The sequence below is a fragment of the Phoenix dactylifera genome, chromosome 7 (genome assembly GCF_051530095.1).
Source record: "Phoenix dactylifera cultivar Ajwa chromosome 7, Ajwa_hap1_PhDact_Kaust_v1.1, whole genome shotgun sequence".
In the NCBI taxonomy this organism is placed as follows: domain Eukaryota; kingdom Viridiplantae; phylum Streptophyta; class Magnoliopsida; order Arecales; family Arecaceae; genus Phoenix; species Phoenix dactylifera.
In genome coordinates, this window is record NC_143196.1 from 18,659,948 (window position 1) to 18,677,712 (window position 17,765).

Sequence of the window (17,765 nt, forward strand, 5' to 3'; positions counted from 1 at the left end):
TGCGATGCACCGGGCCCGGCATGCGGATTCCGTCGCAAACGTCGCGCCGCTGTGGGGCAATCCAACAAAAATGACATTTTTTCCAGTTAAGAACTAAATTTTTCTCTTTACATTGTTCTACAACAAGGGTCAAGTGATGGAGACATTCATTAAAATTAGATCCGAATACAGAAAAGTCATCCATAAAAACTTCTAAAAATTTCTCCACCATGTCGGAGAAAATGCTCATCATACACCGCTGGATTGTAGCCGGTGCATTGCATAACCCAAAAGACATGCGACGATAGGCAAAAGTGCCATAAGGATAGGTGAATGTGGTTTTCTCTTGATCCTCACGTGCAATTGGAACTTGGTTTTATCCAGAATAACCATCAAGGAAATAGTAATGAGAGTGGCCAGCTAGACGTTCTAACATTTGGTCAATGAAGGGTAGTGGGAAGTGGTCTTTTCTAGTCATGGCGTTCAGCTTTCTGTAGTCGATGCACACTCGCCATCCAGTTTAGATTCGAGTTGGGACTAACTCATTTTGGTCATTCTTGATCACAGTAATTCCAAATTTCTTGGGTACGACTTAAACTGGGCTCACCCACTGGCTATCAGAAAGAGGATATATAATCCCTGAATCTAAGAGTTTAATGATTTCAGCTAGAACCACATCCTTCATGACTGGGTTAAGTCACCTTTGTGGTTCCCTAGAGGTTTTTCCATCCTCTTCTAGATGAATTTTATGTTGGACCACAGAAGGGCTAATCCCTTTAATATCAGCTATAGACCAGCCGATCACTTCTTGATTTTTCTGAAGGATATTTAACAACTTCTCTTCCTATTCTTCAGTTAAATTTGATGCAATAATAACAGGTAAGGTGTTGTTGTCCCCTAGAAATGCATATTTTAGGTTTTCAGGCAGATCTTTAAGTTCAAGCTGGGGAGGTTTGACACTTGAAGGTACTAGCTGGGATTCAGATATAGGTAATGATTCAAATTTAGTAGCCCATCTGCTAGTATCCATTAAAGTAATGGAATCTAGCAATGCATTAACTTCCTGATTCGACTCTCCTTCCTCACAATCTTGACTGAATTGGGCCAAACATCTTTCTAGTGGATCAGAATAACTTGATTCCTCGAAGGACTTGCTGATTATGTTTTCAATCATGTGAATTTCTTCTAAATCGTCCATCTCAGATGGTTGATTACTACCATGAAAGACAATGAGTTGGACGGTTAAGTTTCCAAATGTTAAGTTCATTATCCCATTTCGGCAACTGATCACAACATTTGATGTTGCCCAAGGTGACAAGCCAAGAGGGGGGGGTGAATTGGTTTCTCTTAATTTTTACTATCTTACTTTAGTCAATTGATGAGTGAGTGAAATTAGAACAATGCACAATACAAACACACAAGAAGTATAGTGGTTCGGTGCTCTCCTAAGCACCTACGTCCACTCCCCAAGCGACCCCTTAGGAATTCACTATAATTCCGCGGATTACAGTTGGATTGTTTTCCGGGCTCACAATCCAAAAATCTTTACACTTTGGTTTTTCGGGATCACCAAGAACCTATGTTGGTTTTACGGGCTCACCAACGAACCTTCACAATTGGTTTTACGGGTTCACCAATAAACCTACACCGTTGGTTTTACGGGCTCACCAACAAACCTTTACAAGGTGATTAAAAAGAAAGAAGAATGTTGAAACTCCTAGATGAGCAAATATAACATTTATAAGCTACAAAGAAGAGTTTAGAGAATAGTTATCGCTTGATGAAACTTCTCTCTTCTTTGTCAGGAATGCTTCACTCTTCAAGGGTGGATGGAGCTCTTAATATCTCTTAGAATCTGCTCAACCACTTCCTTTTGACTCTTGAATGAAGCACTTGGATGAAGAAGATTAGGGCACTTGTCTTTCTTGTGTAAGCTTTGATATTTTGCAAAAGGATGTCTTTCTCTGATAAATAGTGTCCTTTTAAATAGTTTTCCTCACCCATTGGACAACCCCCAATGGTTAGAATTCAAAAACTAGTCGTTGCTTGCTGTTGGAAGGACAAAAAGTACTTCTGCAGAACTAGCCATTGTGCTTCTGCCCGTGCTTGGGTTGACTCAGCTTTTACTGGGGTCGACCCAACTTTCACTTGGCTCGACTCAAGCAACATTGGGGTCGACCCTCTTAGAAACCACAGAACCTTGTATTTCAGCCTTCCTTCACTTGGGTCGACTCAACACTTTTTGGGTCAACTCAAGGTTCAGTTGGGTCGACTCAAGTTTCATTTGGGTTGACCCTCTCAGGGTTTACAGAGAACCTATTTTTGAATGTCATTGCCTTTGGGTCGACTCATGTTAACTCGGGGTCGACTCAAGTTTGGGTCGACTCAAGTTTCATTTGGGTCGACCCTCTCAGGGTTTCCAGAGAACTGTTTTCTTGAGGTTTGAGGATTGGGTCGACTCATCCTTTGCTTGGGTCGACCCAAGTACTGTTCATCCGTGCCATTTTTGCAGAAGTGTGCCAGATGGTTTCTTGATGTGCCGGGGTCGACTCAATCAATCTTGGGGTCGACTCAATCCACACTTTGCTGCAACTTAAGGTTAGATTCATCCATATAATCAATGAAATAAACTTTAAACAATTTTAAATATATGTCATGGTAGTGCTACATACTCCAAACAATGAAAATTACTATTGTCCACTTAAGAGTATGTTTCACTTGAAACTTTGCCGAATTAAAATTTAGAATTCACTATCCCTTTCCTATCGCAAATTTTATCTCATTAATAATTATTGAAATACATCTTAATCTCATTATACTAATGTATCGAGAGTGACAGACTTATTAATGATGTATCGAATTAACTTGTAACATACTCTTAATCATTGTATTAATCATCAAAATACCACTATCATCCTCAAACGTAGGTTGAATAGGTAATTTGTACTTTACCTATACCAACGATGTGACCTTGGTTATCGTCTCTAAAAGTCACAGCACCTCCCTTTTTAGGCTCTAGGATGAATAATTGCTCCTTGTCACCCGTCATGTGTCTTGAGCAGCCACTATCCAAGTACCAACAGTTTTTGTCGACCTTGGCTGCAAGACACTCCTACACAAGGAAATCATACAATTTTAGGTACCCAAGTTTTCTTCGATCCTTCAAGGTTAGCTATGTTGGTTCCTTTTGGAACCCAAATCTTTTTAATTTTTTTTTTAGCTTCTATTTTTCTATGGTCACACACATTAGCTTTATGTCCTACTTTTCCACAGCAAAAACAGGTTATATTATTAGTTTTACTTTCCCCAGCTTTTACAAAAACATTTTTAAGAAACTTTTGCTTATTCTGAAGCTTATACCCTAAACCAGCTCTATTAAACACAGCTCGTTGACTATTGAGAATCATCTTCAATTTTTCAGAACTATAAGTAAACTTTTCTACACTAGGTTTGTATTTTTCAAGTTCTTTTATTAAGTTTAGTTTTTCTGTTTTTAGTAAGCTTAAGTCTTTTGTAAGATTATCTTTTATAGTTTGATTACTGTTTTTATATCCTGAAATCTTTTTAGTTAATCTTTCTTTGTCATTAATCAAGGTACAATTCTTTTGAGTTAATAAAAGGTTGCTTGTTTTAAGTTCTAAATTTTCTTTAATAATGGAGTCCTTTTCCTTAATCAGACTATCATTTTTATGACTATAAGATTTATTAGTCAACCTCAATTCTTTGTTTTTGAGAGTTAAGGATTTATACTCATCCATTAGTTCATTAAAGGCATCATGCAATTCATCAAAAGTAAACTCTAACTGAGTTTCAGATGTTACCTCATTATCATTTGCCATGAAGCAAAAATTTGCTTTTTCCTCTTGTTCTTCATCCGATGATGATGATGATTGATCGGAGTCTGTCAAGGTGGAGACAAGAGCTTTCTTCTTTTTGTATTTGTTGCCCTTCTTCAGCAATGGACAGTCGACTCTGAAATGTCCCGGCTTCTTGCACTCATAGCATCCGATTCCCTCACTTTCCCTTTTCTTACCATTATCCTTGTTGTAGGAACTTGAGGAACCTCTCTTCTGATGAAAGAACTTCTTTCGGTTGATGAATCTTCTGAATTTCCTCACAAGAAGGGCTTCTTCATCATCTTTCTCATTGTCTTCTTCTTCACTGTTGCTACTGTAAGAGAGATCCTTGTTAGAAGAAGTAGATTTAAGGGCAATTACCTTTTTCTTGTGGGAAGACTCTTCTTCACTGTGTTGCTTCATTGTGAGCTCATGTGTCATCAAAGATCCAAGGAGCTCCTCAAGTGCCAGCTTGTTCAAGTCTTTGGCTTCTTGGATCACCGTTACCTTGGCTTCCCATGACCTTGGTAAAGATCGAAGAACTTTCCTGACAAGATCACTGTTAGTATAACTTTTGCCAAGGCTTTTTAGGCCATTGACAATATCAGTAAATCTAGTAAACATGCAAGTGATAGTTTCATTAGATTCCATTTTAAATAGTCCATACTTGTGAACTAGCATGTTTATTTTGGATTTCTTGACTTGATTCGTGCCCTCGTGGGTCACTTCAAGTCTGTCCCATATCTCTTTTGCAGAATTGCAAGTATAGATTCTATTGAATTCATTATGGTCTAAGGCACAATAAAGTACATTCATTGCTTTGGCATTTAGTTGGGCCTTCCTTCTATCATTGTCATCCCAATCTTTTTCAAGCTTGGGTATAGTAATGTTATCTACATAAATAGAAGGAATGTATGGTCCATTAACTATGATGCTCCAAACATCATAGTCTTGGGCTTGGATAAATATCCTCATCCTAGCCTTCCAATAGGTATAGTTGGTTCCATTGAAGAATGGAGGCCTATTGGTGGATTGCCCCTCACTTAGAGAAGATCCAAAAGGGGTTGTCATTTTTTTTGTCTTTTACTCTTTTAAATATAAGAGCACATGCTCTGATACCACTTGTTGCCCAAGGAGACAACCCAAGAGGGGGGGTGAATTGGGTTTTAAGTAATTATTGGCAAATAAAAACTTAATGAGTAATTAATTAAGATTATTGCAAGCAGATTAATTAGATTACTAGTTGTAGTGAATGGAGAGGTCGAAGAGACAATTAATCAATACAAACACAAGAGAGTTTATAGTGGTTCGGAGCCAACTCTTGCTCCTACGTCCACTCCCCAAGCCGCACTTGGGAGTTCACTATAATTCTTAGGATTACAGCCGATTGTTTTACAAATTCATAACCCAACTTGTTGTTTTCGCGAGATCACAACGAACTCGGTCGGTTTTCACAGGCTCACCAACTTGAACCACCCAATTATTTTTCCGGATTCACAATCAAACCAAGTTGGTTTTTTCCGGTTCACCAACCACAACCTTACACCGTTGGTTTTATACTTGGCTCACCAACAAATCTTACAACCCTTGATTCAATCCCCTGATTGAATCAAGTAAGATAAACAGTTTGGGAAAAGATACAAGAAAAGCTTCTTAAAAAGCAAATATAAATCAATATGAATAGAGTAAAGTTAGAAGCCCTCAAACAGATTTCGGAAGTGGAAGAAGGGGCTTCTCGAACTCCGAGTCTTCTCTTTGAGTGCAGTAAAGATTTGATGTCAGAAGAAGAGCCTTGAATACGAAGGAAAAACTTTTGGAAATGAATTGAATACGTTTCTTCCTTCTTTTGCTTGTCTTTTCTCACAATGTACTCTTGGTAGTTGGAAAAACACTTCATACACAGATGGAGTAACTCTCTTCTCTTTTACTATTGTTTACTCTGGCTATTTAAACAGTCCCTTTTGAAAAATAGCCGTTAGACACTGATTTGTAGCTGTTCTGTACAGTCTGCACATCCTGATAATGTATCCGTTGGGGTCGGAGTCGACTCACGCGATCTGGAGTCGACTCGGCTGTTGCTGGAGTCGACTCATGCTTTACTGGAGACGACTCGCCCACCGTTCAGAATTTGAATTAAAGTGCTGTCCCGTCCTGGAGTCGACTCGCCAATATCCGGAGATGACTTGGCACTTTTGGAGACGGCTCGTTCTCAGGGTTCCAGAAATCCATTTCTCTACTTTTCTCTCTCGAGTCAACTCGGATCCTCTTAGAGTCGACTCGGCTCTCAGAGACCGAAAGCTGATCTTCTGTATTTAGAGTTGAACTGCCTCGGAGTCGACTCGCACCATGTTGGAGTCGACTCGGCTGACTTGGGGGGGTTGACTCTGGAACTCTTGGAGTCGACTCGTTCACAGGGTCACTGAGTTTGGTTTTCTGCCTTTCAGTCCGCTTTCCTCTGAGAGTCGACTCTGGCATGTTTAGAAGTCGACTCGCCAAATGTTAGAGTTGACTCACATCCTTCTGGAGTCGACTCTGTAACAGGGTCTAGAAAACACTTCTCTGTTTTTCTGTCTGTTACCCTTTGGAGTCGACTTGGAACCGTCGGGAGTCGACTCTCGACAAGCATCAGAGTCGACTCGAAATCTTCGGAGTCGACTCGGTGACAGGGTCTGAAATTCATCTTTCTGTCCTTCTGTCTGTTCTCAGTCGGAGTCGACTCGCAGTGTACCGGAGTCGACTCGAGCTTGTGTCAGAACCTCTGAAACACTTGGAGTCGACTCGTAATCTTCCAGAGTTGACTCGAGCTTCAGACTTTGGTTCAAACTGAGTTCAACACTTAGCCAAAATACTTTGAACTAAAGCTCGAGGCACTTAAACATAAATTTACATATATTCGTCTGAAACACTAGATTGAATTCATTAGTACCACATGAAATATACTCAAATGCTTTGAGCTCATCAAAATCAAATAGGGGTATAATCAATCACTCCACATGCTCATATACAGAATATGGCAACAAATTCACACTCGCCCCTATATCTAACAATGCTCGCTCTATCCTAAAGTCGCCTATGATGCATGAGATGGTTGGGCAACCTGGATCCTTATATTTAGGGAGAATATTGTGTTGCAAAATAACACTCATATTTTCAGTTAAAAATGCCTTCTTCTTAACATTTAATTTGCGCTTGACAGTACACAAGTCCTTCAAAAATTTAGCATATGAGGGTACTTGTTTGATTGCATCAAGAAGAGGTATGTTGATCTTTACTTGCTTAAAAAGCTCAAGAATTTCATAATTAGGTTCGAGCTTTTGCAACGGCTTTAACCGTTGTGGAAAAGGTGGAGGAAAAGCACATTCAACTTTCTCGGTAGAAGTTGGGACCTCAACTTCTTCTTTGTCCCTTTCATCGGCTTTGGGAGCATCAGAATTAGAAGTGACCTGCGGTCTCAATGGGATGGTCTGATTAATGACTTTCCCATTACGCAAAGTCATGATGCTCTTTGCATGATCTGTATGCGAACTAGAAGGAGCCGTATTATTACTACCGTGCACTTGTGGGTTAGGTTGGGGTTGAGCTGGAAGCTTACCCTTCTCCTAAGTACTTAGGACGGTAGTCAACATTGACAATTGGTTCCTTATATCTTCAAAATTTCGAGTATTTTGGGCATTGATATCAGCTTGACTCTGCAGAAAAGATTGTATAAATTGCATGGTACCCTCAATAGTTGGCTTTTGAGGAGGTGGTGGTGCATAAGCTGAATGTATAGGTGGAGGAGCTGAATGGTGTGACTGTTGAGGATGATCGTTTCTCCACCTAAAATTTGGATGATTCTTCCAACCAGGGTTATAGGTATTCGAGTATGGATCGCTATAAGGCTTTTGGTAGGAGTTCATAGTATTTGCTTGATCGTACAAGACTTCTTTGAATGCCAGTATGGTGGGGCAATTTGTAGTGGTATGACCCGACATATCACAGATACCACAACACTCGTTTCTAAGCTCTATAGTCTTGAGAGGCTCAACCTTCCTAAGCTCAATTTCTTCTACCTTCCTAGTAAGGGCTGCCATTTTAGCATGAAGATCATCCTCAATTCTGAGGTTGTAAAGGCCTCCCTGTATAGAGCAAGTAGGCTTAGGCAAAGACTTATTGTTTCTATCCCCGTTATCCCAAAGTTGGGCAGTCTCAGCAAGAAAATCCAAATACTCCCATGCCTCATCAGGTTGTTTTTCTAAAATCTACCATTGCACATGGTCTCTACAAACTGTTTCAACTGTGGAGATAGACCTTCATAAAAGAAGCTAATAGTTCTCCAAGTTTCGAACCCGTGATGAGGGCATAAGAGAAGAAGGTCTTTAAATCTTTTTCGACATTCATAAAATATTCATTATCTTTTTGTTGGAAATTGCTAATATGTCTTTTTAAAAAGTTGGTCCTTTGTGTGGAAAAGAACTTCTTCAAAAATTCTCTCTGCATATCTTGCCAAGTTCTTATTGATCTAGGTCGCAACGAGTTTGGCCATGTTTTGGCCTTATCTTTTAGAGAGAAAGGAAACAATGTCAGCTTGAGGACATCCTCGGTGATGTTCCGCACTCTAAATGTAATGCTCAATTCTTCAAAATTCTTTAAATGAAGATACGGACTCTCAGACTCTAACCCGTGAAACTTGGGCAGCAATTGAATTATCCCTGGTTTGATATCAAAATGTCTTACATTATCAGAAAAAATATGCATGAAGGCTGACTAGTCCTAGCCGGTTGTAGGTATTGTCTTAGAGTCATAACATGGGGTTCTCGTTCTCGATTGTGGTGACTCCCCGCATCTTCATTTCAATCAGCCATCTCACAAGGTGTGAGATACTGCGAAGGAATTTTAGGGATGTGTCCTAAGGGATGATCTAAGGTTGTACGACTTAATCGACCGGTGTCGTCCCTATTCCACTTTAGCATGCAAAATTTTTCTTCTTTTTTTTTTTAAGTATAAGTACCACCTAAAGATACCCTAATACGAAAATCTATTCACAATCAAACATGCAACAAAACATTACACCTCAATTCCTAATATTTTTCTTAAATTTCTAGACAGCTCCTAACTGGTTTGAAGAGGACAACTAAGCCTCCAATCCGGTCTAGTAACCTAGTCGACCAGGTAAGCTTCCAAATAAGTGGAGGGGTCACAATGCATTTAGCAAGGGTCCTACTTAAAATCCACTTTCCTCGAACAGAGACTGTCTCCCTTAAAGGGACAAAGCTTGCCTAGACATCGACTGGGCCATAGAGCGAAATTGGTGCAACTTTCGGTGGTCTTCGTCCTATTGAGCTCGAATATCCTTAGGGGCCAATGTCTAATTGATTTTAGTTAAGCTTAGGATATTTATGTACTGGGGTGATTTTTGGGCTAAGGACGAGTGATGAAATCCCAACCTTATCTTTTTTAATGGGTTCAGCCCTTAGAATATTTTATGCTGATGCCTTATACTATATGCAACAATCAAAAGATTTTTTTAATGTTTTATGACATGACATTAAATTATATTGAATAGTTGATCAAGCAAATTATTTATTTATTTTTTTATTAGTTTAAATTTGAAATTTGAATTCTAAAATTTGAAATTTAAAATTTGAAATTTTGAGTTGTTTCCTCTTTTTTTTTGTTTTGAATGATCACCCTTTATCTTTTCTTAAGTTTTTTTTATCAATTTTCAATTAGCAACAAGGGTTAATGAGATATGATAACAATAAAATTCTGATTCTAAAAAAAAATTAAATGCAAAAAATTCAAAACAGAAAGCAGTAAGGTTTCATATTAATCTAATGGTCTTAAAAGTCTCCGAATGTCAATCAGACCGTGCAGATTATTGAAAAATGTGTCTTGCACCAGCTGACCAAATTTGAGTCCAATCAGACGGTGAATTCTCTAATATCAGAGTTTGCTGCAGACTGTGCAGGGAATAAAAATAGTAGTAAAGATTTAATTTTTTTTTTGAAAGAAAAAGACTAACTATTAAGGTACTAATTAAATCTAAAATTATACTAATAACTCAGCCGTTCTCCGGCAACGGCGCCAAAAACTTGGTGCGCTCGCAAAAATGCTCTCCCAAGTGCAGGAGAATCGCACAGTAGTATACTCGAAAGTCCGAGGTCGATTTCTCAGAAAACGGTCTATGAAGTATCAGTTTAATTTCAAATTTAATTTCAGTAGTTTAGAGAAACTAATTAATAAATTAAGTTCAATAATATGGAGATGGCTAGGGATCCGGAATCCCCCCTTGACAATATTACTTTCAACAAATAAACTCGACAATTCTCGATTAAGGATCGAATAGATAAAATAGTTTTAATCATGGACTATATGGATTGATTACATGAACTCAATGTCTAAGCATTCATCATGCTAGTTATGTCTACGACAAATCAAATATCAGAGCGATACATGCATCAATAAATATAAAACATAATTAATTTATCTAATAAATAAATATGCGAGAATCATACCATACCAATGGATATTAAACAATTAGAATACAAGTTTAGAATGTACTTGATGAAAGCAACATGACAAGGGTTCATCCATCACCTTTTGCCAAAGGAGTTAGCCACTCATTTCATACATTAGTCCCTCTTTCATTTTTCCTTTTCTTTTTTTTTTCTTTTCGGAAACAGGGGATGCCCTGTTTCTCTCTTCTCCTCCCTCCTCTATTTTTTTCTTTTTCTTTTGAATCTGAGAGCTCCCCCCGAATGAGCCCTGTTTCCCTTTTTGTACAATGAAAACCTCCCTAAATATTGAATAATCTTCCAAGCAAATCACGTTGGAGTGGAGGAGGAAAGTGGACGCAGGACCTGCGGGAGCTGATCACAGCCGAATCCGACGCTGAGAACGGACGCGATAGAGGAGGCAGACGGCCGGGAGATGATCACGAGATGATCACAGAAGATTGCTCGCGGGAGAGGATGCTCAAACGGCGTGGATCTGAGACTCCGGAAGATCGCTGATGCTGGGGGGTGATAACGGGTTGAAGTATGGGATTACGGAGGAAATTGGGCGCGTGGAATGGGGATGATCGCGGACGGCTTGGCATGCTTCACAGATGATGGGATGGTGCAGGAGAAGCGGATGGATGCGGAAGCTGATTGCGGACGAGGCAGAATATAGGAGGCTCGTGGATGCTGGGATGCCGTGAGACACAAACGCTGCAGAATCTGGGAGGCTCATGGATGGATCGGGAAACGATCGCGGACACCATGGATCTCTTGCGCCATAGGCGGGTGGCTGGGATGCCGCGACGATGCTGAGTGGAAGCTTGAAAGAAAGGTTGATCACAGGATCTGGGAGCTAGATGCGTGGGATCCTGGGATTGTGCATGGGAACTGGGACGCACAAATGGAAGGAGATGATCATAGGTGAATCAATTGAAGAAGAATGTTGATGCGGAGATGGAATAGCTGATGGGACGATCGTGAATCCGGAAGGAAGGAGACCACCATGCTGTGATTATGGATGGCTAGGATGACAGAGGAAGCTGGGGGATTCTTTTTGGCTTGATGAATGGTAGGTTCGATCAGACGATGACGAGGTTGAGCAAACGTGGTCTGTTATGCATTTGTCTAGGCCCAATTTATACTAAATGCACATTATAACTTTGATTTATGATCACCTGCACCCAATCAAAAATATAATATTAAATTAGCGATAATATCGTTATCCATTGGCAATAATACTAATTTAAGTAGTATGTAGATCGTACTTTTGTACTCTCATCAGAGGAGCATGTAGATATTCTGTTGAATTCATTTACATCTAGTGAGCAGTAAAGTACATTAATTGCTTTAGCATTTAGTTGTGCTAGTCTTCTATCACTATCATTCCAATCCATTTCAGGTTTAGGAATGATTGTGCCCTCTATACTAATTGTGGGTGTGTGTGGTCCTCTAGTTATGATACTCCACAAGTTATAATCTAGAGCTTGAATGAATACCCTCATCCTAGCTTTCCAATATGTATAATTAGTGCCATTAAACAAGGGAGGTCTATTTAAGGATTGCCCCTCTTTTATAGAACATTCCACTTGGGTTGCCATGATCTTTAACTCTTGATCGTGAGATTAGCAAATACTATGAGAGCATCTTGCTCTGATACCACTTGTTGCCCGAAGTGACAAGCCAAGGGGGGGTGAATTAGTTTTTCTAAATTTTTAGTTCCTTAATGAAATTGATGGATGAATGAATCGCTTAGTTAATACTAGTTAAGTGCGTGTAGTGAAAATAGAAAAACACACAAGGCAAACACACAAGAAGTATAGTGGTTCGGTGCTCTCCTAAGTACCTACGTCCACTTTCCAAGCATCCCTTTGGAAATTCACTATAATCCTACGGATTATATTTGGATTGTTTTTCGGACTCACAATCCAAAAATTTTTACACTTTGGTTTTTCGGGATCATCAAAAACCTACGTTGGTTTTGCGGGCTCACCAACAACCTACATTGGTTTTGCGAGCTCACCAACAACCTACACCGTTGATTTTATGGGCTCACCAACTAACCTTACAAGAGGTTTGAAAAGAAAGAAATTTAAAGCTCCTAAATGAGCAAATATAACAAATATGAACTAAGGAAAGAGATGAGAAGTAGTTATCGCTTTGAGGATGCTCTTCTCTTCTTTGCTCAGGTTACTTCACTTCACAATGAGTTGGTGGAGCTGTTGAATGCACTTTCAGATTTGCTCAACCACCTTCTTTTGAGATTTGAATGAAGCAACTTGATGAAGAAAGCTAAGGCTTGCTTTAATCTTGAATACTCTTTGATTTCTTGCCCAAGTATTAATCCACTGATGAATAGTATCTCTTAAATACTTTTCAACCTCTATTGGTTACTTTTCATTCGTTAGATTTGAAAAACTAGCCGTTACTAGCCGAAAAGTACTCCTGCAAAACTAGCCGTTATGCCCTTGCCCGTGCTGGGATCGACCCAAACTTTCCTGTGGTCGACTCAACTTACTATTCATTAGACTTGGGGTCGACTTAACTTACTCTGGGGTCGACTCAAACTTCACTGGGGTCGACCCCTGCTACAGTGGGGTCGGCCTTCTCAGGAACCACAGAATCTTGTATTTTCGGTTGTTTTCACTGGGGTCGACTCAACCTTTCTTGGGGTCGACCCATGCTACAGTGGGATCGACTCAAGCTCTATTGGGGTCGACCCTCTCAGGGATTCCAGAGACATGATTTTGAACACATATTCTTGGGGTCGGCTCATGTTCAGTTGGGGTCGGCTCAAGTGTTCCTAGGGTCGGCTCAAGAAAACTTGGAGTCGGCCCTCTCAGTAAATTTCAGAGAGTTGTTTTCTTGATGCTTCAAACTGGGGTTGGCTCAAGGTTCTTTGGGGTCGGCTCAAAGATATATAAGGTCGGCTCCACTCACTGTTCATCTGTGCCAGATGGTTCCAAGGTGTGCTAGAGTCGACTCCACTTCCTCTGGGGTCGACTCAATTCATACTTTTCTGCATCTTAAGGTTAGACTAATTCATATAATCAATGAGACATATTTCAAGTAATTTTGAGTGTATAATCTTAATAATGAAAATTACTATTTTACCCTTAAGTGTATATTTCACTTGAAACTTTGCTGAATTAGATTTAAAGACTCTCTTTCATATTCTTATCTCGTTGTTAATCACTGGGAGTCGTCTTGATCTCATTCTTTCAACGTATCAAAGAATGTGGTGTTAATTAGTGGTGTATCAAGTTAAGTCATACTATTAATTTAATATTTTCTTAATTGTTGTGTTAATCATCGAAATAACACTATCATCCTCAAACGTTTTTTGGGAAATTTATATGTCACCATGGCATGCCATGATTTCCATGTAGTGTTTTCTTTATTCAGTCGGTTGAATTCTAGAACTATTAACAATAAGCTCTCTAAGATAAAATTACATCCATCAAAAGATTCATAAAACTAAATAAACATAGTGATTTGTTGGTTATGTTTGTATAAGCATGTTATTTTAAAAATGCAATGAACCATGGCCACATCTAGGAAGGCTAGCAAGAAGTTGTAATTGTTAGATTATTGTATGCTTTAACAGCAATTTGCATGAAAATTGTAAATGTTGAATGGATTAATGCATGGATTTTTCCTTTCTTATACTTATGCGAATATAAGGATGCCACACATAGACCACAAAGCTGGAAAAAAGTCTATTAGTATTCTAAAGGGTTTATGCATGTTGATGGAGTAGTTTCCGTAAGATTGGATTTATCTAGGTACTTAAAATTTGTTCACCACAATGGATGACGTTGGGCATCACACCAGTATGGCTATTGAGGTGGACAATAACACTATAAGAATTTAGCAACGAAACTTAAAAGTGATCACAACAAACCTTTTCATCAAATGTTTTAATGATGAAAAGCAATAATGTTAGAAACAATAGCTCTTTTGTAACTATTTGTCATTTTGTCACACAAAAGTCGTCACTACATAGATTTTTTTTAGGCTAAAAAATTATTTTGGTGCCAAAATTGATTTTGGTCAACTCACTAATGACGATGTTATGTTTCATCACTAGAACTTATGACTTTAATGATGATATTTTAAAATAGTTATTGTAGGTATATACCTTTAATGACAAGCTTATAGAGTGGTCCTTAAAGTCTCTAACTTACATAATGTTGTCACAATTTTGATGCCTAAATTGATGTTGGTCAGCTCAATGTTGACAATTTCATGATTCATCACTAAAGCTTATATCTTTAATGATATTATTTCAAAATGGTCACTATAGGTATATACCTTTTAATAACGTGCTGATAGAGTGGTCATCAAAAGTCTATATCTTTAGTGACAATAAAATATGTTGTCATAATTTTTGACACCAAAGCTGATGTTGGTCAATACACTAATAATAATTTTATGATTCATCACTAAAACATATATCTTTAGGGACCATATATTAAAATATTCACTATAGGTATATATTGTTAATGACGAGCTTATAGAGTGATCATTAAAAGTTTATGTCTATAGTGATGATATATTATGTAATCACTAAAATATGATATATTAATGACAAATTGATGATGTTCCCTTTGCCGTTATTGCCAAAGGTGACCACCCCTCCATCTTTTGATGTAAGAGAAATAAATTACAATTCATCTCCTATTATGTATCTTAAGCAGCCACTATCCAAGTACCATCTTCTATTTGAGCCACGGGCTACTAGACATACCTATAATAAAAAAAAATCTAGTTTTTGATTTATGTACCTAAGCTTTCTTTGGATCCATGATGGTTAAAAAATATGGCTCCTTTAGGAACCCATATCTGTTTATATGTAACTTTACTTATGTTGCCACTTAACCTAGAATTACAATTGAAGGATTTGTGACCTGTTTTTCTATAGTTGTAATATGTTGTATTACTAGAGTGATTACTTGATGGTTTAACAAACATATTTTTTAGAAGTTTCTATTTTTAAGGGATTATAGCCAAGTCCTACCTTATTATAAACAACACATTGGCTATCTAAGATCATTTTTAACTTTTCAAGACTTAGGGTGAATTTTTCTACAATTGGGTTTAGTTTTTCTACTTCTTTTCTTAAGTTATGATTTTCTTCTACTAATGATAGTTTTTCTTTTAAAATTTTATACCTTTCATCAATCAGAAGTTGATTTTTCAGGTTTAGTTCTTTATTCTTTAATTCGAGTTTCTTTAATTCATCTATCAACTCATAAAAGGCTTCTTGAAGCTCATCAAAAGTAAACTCATCTTTGTGTTCAGAGTTTATGTCATCCTCATGCACCATGAGGCAAAGATTTGTTGTTTCTTGATCTTCCTCCACTGAATTCGACTCGTTGTTTCACTCCAAGTCGCAACCATGGCCTTCTTCCTTGGCTTCTTAGAGGCTTTCTTAAGTAGTGGGCAACCTGCTCTGAAATAACCTGATTTCTTACACTCATATCATATCAGCAGCTACTCCTTTTCTCTTTCTTTGCTTGGATCTCTCTTAGCCATTGGCCTCTTTCTTGTTCCTTGTCTTTTTCTCCTTACCTGAACTTATTGGTGATTAATGCCATCTCCTTATCATCCTCAGCATCTTCTGTATTCTCACTCTCCTTTTCCTCCTAAGCTATAGATTTAAGGGCAATTTTCCTCTTCTTCATCATTGTTGTGCTTCATGGTAAGCTTATAATTCATCAGAGATCCCAGTAGCTCTTCTAGAGGAAGGTTGTTGAGGTCTTTTACTTCCTGAATTGTTGTCACCTTGTCCTCTCATGATCTTAGTAGTGACCTGGGAACTTTTCTTACCAAATTCTATTAGTATAAATTTACCAAGACTTTTGAGACTATTTATAATATTAGTAAAGCGAGTAAACATATCAATAATAGATTTATTTTATTTTATTTTAAACAGTTCTTATTTATGTCCTAGCATATTAATTTTAGATTTCTTAACTAGGATAGTACCTTCATGAGTTATCTTCAGCCTATTCCAAAACTCTTTAGTAGAATTACAAGTTGAAATACGATTGATCTTACTAGCATTGAAAGAGCAATATGAAATATTCATGGCTTTAGCTTTTAGCTGAGTCATTTTTTTATCAAAATCATCTGATTTTCTTTCAGGCTTGGGTAGAGACACACCATCGATGACTTTAGTGGGTGTGTGAGGACCATTAGTTATGACACTCCACATATCATAATCTAATAATTGTATGAAAATGTGCATGTGTGCTTTCCAATATTTGTAGTTTGTGCCATTACAAAGAGGAGGTCTATTAGTACACTATCCCTTGGCAAGAGAGTTTCCAATTAGGGCAGCTATATATCTTTAACTCTTGACTATTAGATCAAAAGGGGCTAGAGTACTGAAGCTCTGATATCACTTGTTGCCAAACTATGCATACCAAGAGGGGTGGTAAATTAAGTTTTTCAAAAATTTAAACTAAAGTGTAATAGAATGAATATTTAATGAGCATGATTGACAATATGAGCTATAAGCAAGCAAGAATGCAAGAGAATAAAGCACACGAATCAATCACCACAAATAAAAAAATTTATAATGGTTCAATGCCAACCCCTATACCTACATCCACTCTTCAGGACATCCTTATTGAAAATTTCTACTATAATCTCAACCAAATTAGTTGATTTTCATTGGAAATCAACCAAAACCACCACCAAGCCTTTCCTAGGCTTCATACAGTCCAATTCTAGGTTTGGATGAACCTTTTACAAAGTTTCAATTCCTAAAACTTGTTACAATAGAGTATTAGAACGATATGTAACAAAAAAAAATTACAGTTCCTTAAAGACAAATAAATAAAGAATTAATGGAGCTTTGGAAGTAGTTGGTTGGCTTTGAATGATCTTGAATGCTCTTCACCAACTCTCTCTTAACAATGAAAGATGTGATCATTAAGCTATCAATGAATGCACTTGAATATATTCTTCCTTTTCTTATCTCCTTTCTTTATCCTCAATCCTCTTTTTGTTATTGAACCTCTTGTCTTCCTTTTTGGTGTTGCCATATGTTTATATCATCAAGGAGTGGTTGGAAGACATTTATAGCTGTTAGATAGGCTGAAAGAGCCATTGTAAAATAAAAACGACCATTTTGATTTACAGAAAAAAAAGTCGTTACTATTGTTTGGCATAGACTGGTCAACTCGTGATTGCACTTATTTTTGCTGCGCTCTATCTTTAGCATGTAGTTATTGTGCGGTCAACTCTTCTATATTTTGGGGTTGACTTGTCCATTGATAAAGGTTGACTCATTATCCTTTAGGGTTGACTCATTAACATGCTAAATGTGGTTGCTTTCTATCTTCTGCTTGTGGCCATTCTGGGGTCAATTCTTGTTCAACATGAGTCAACTCATAATCTTAATGGGTGGACTCACCAACATGTAGATTTTGGACTGCTCTCTATCTTTTGTTTGAGATTG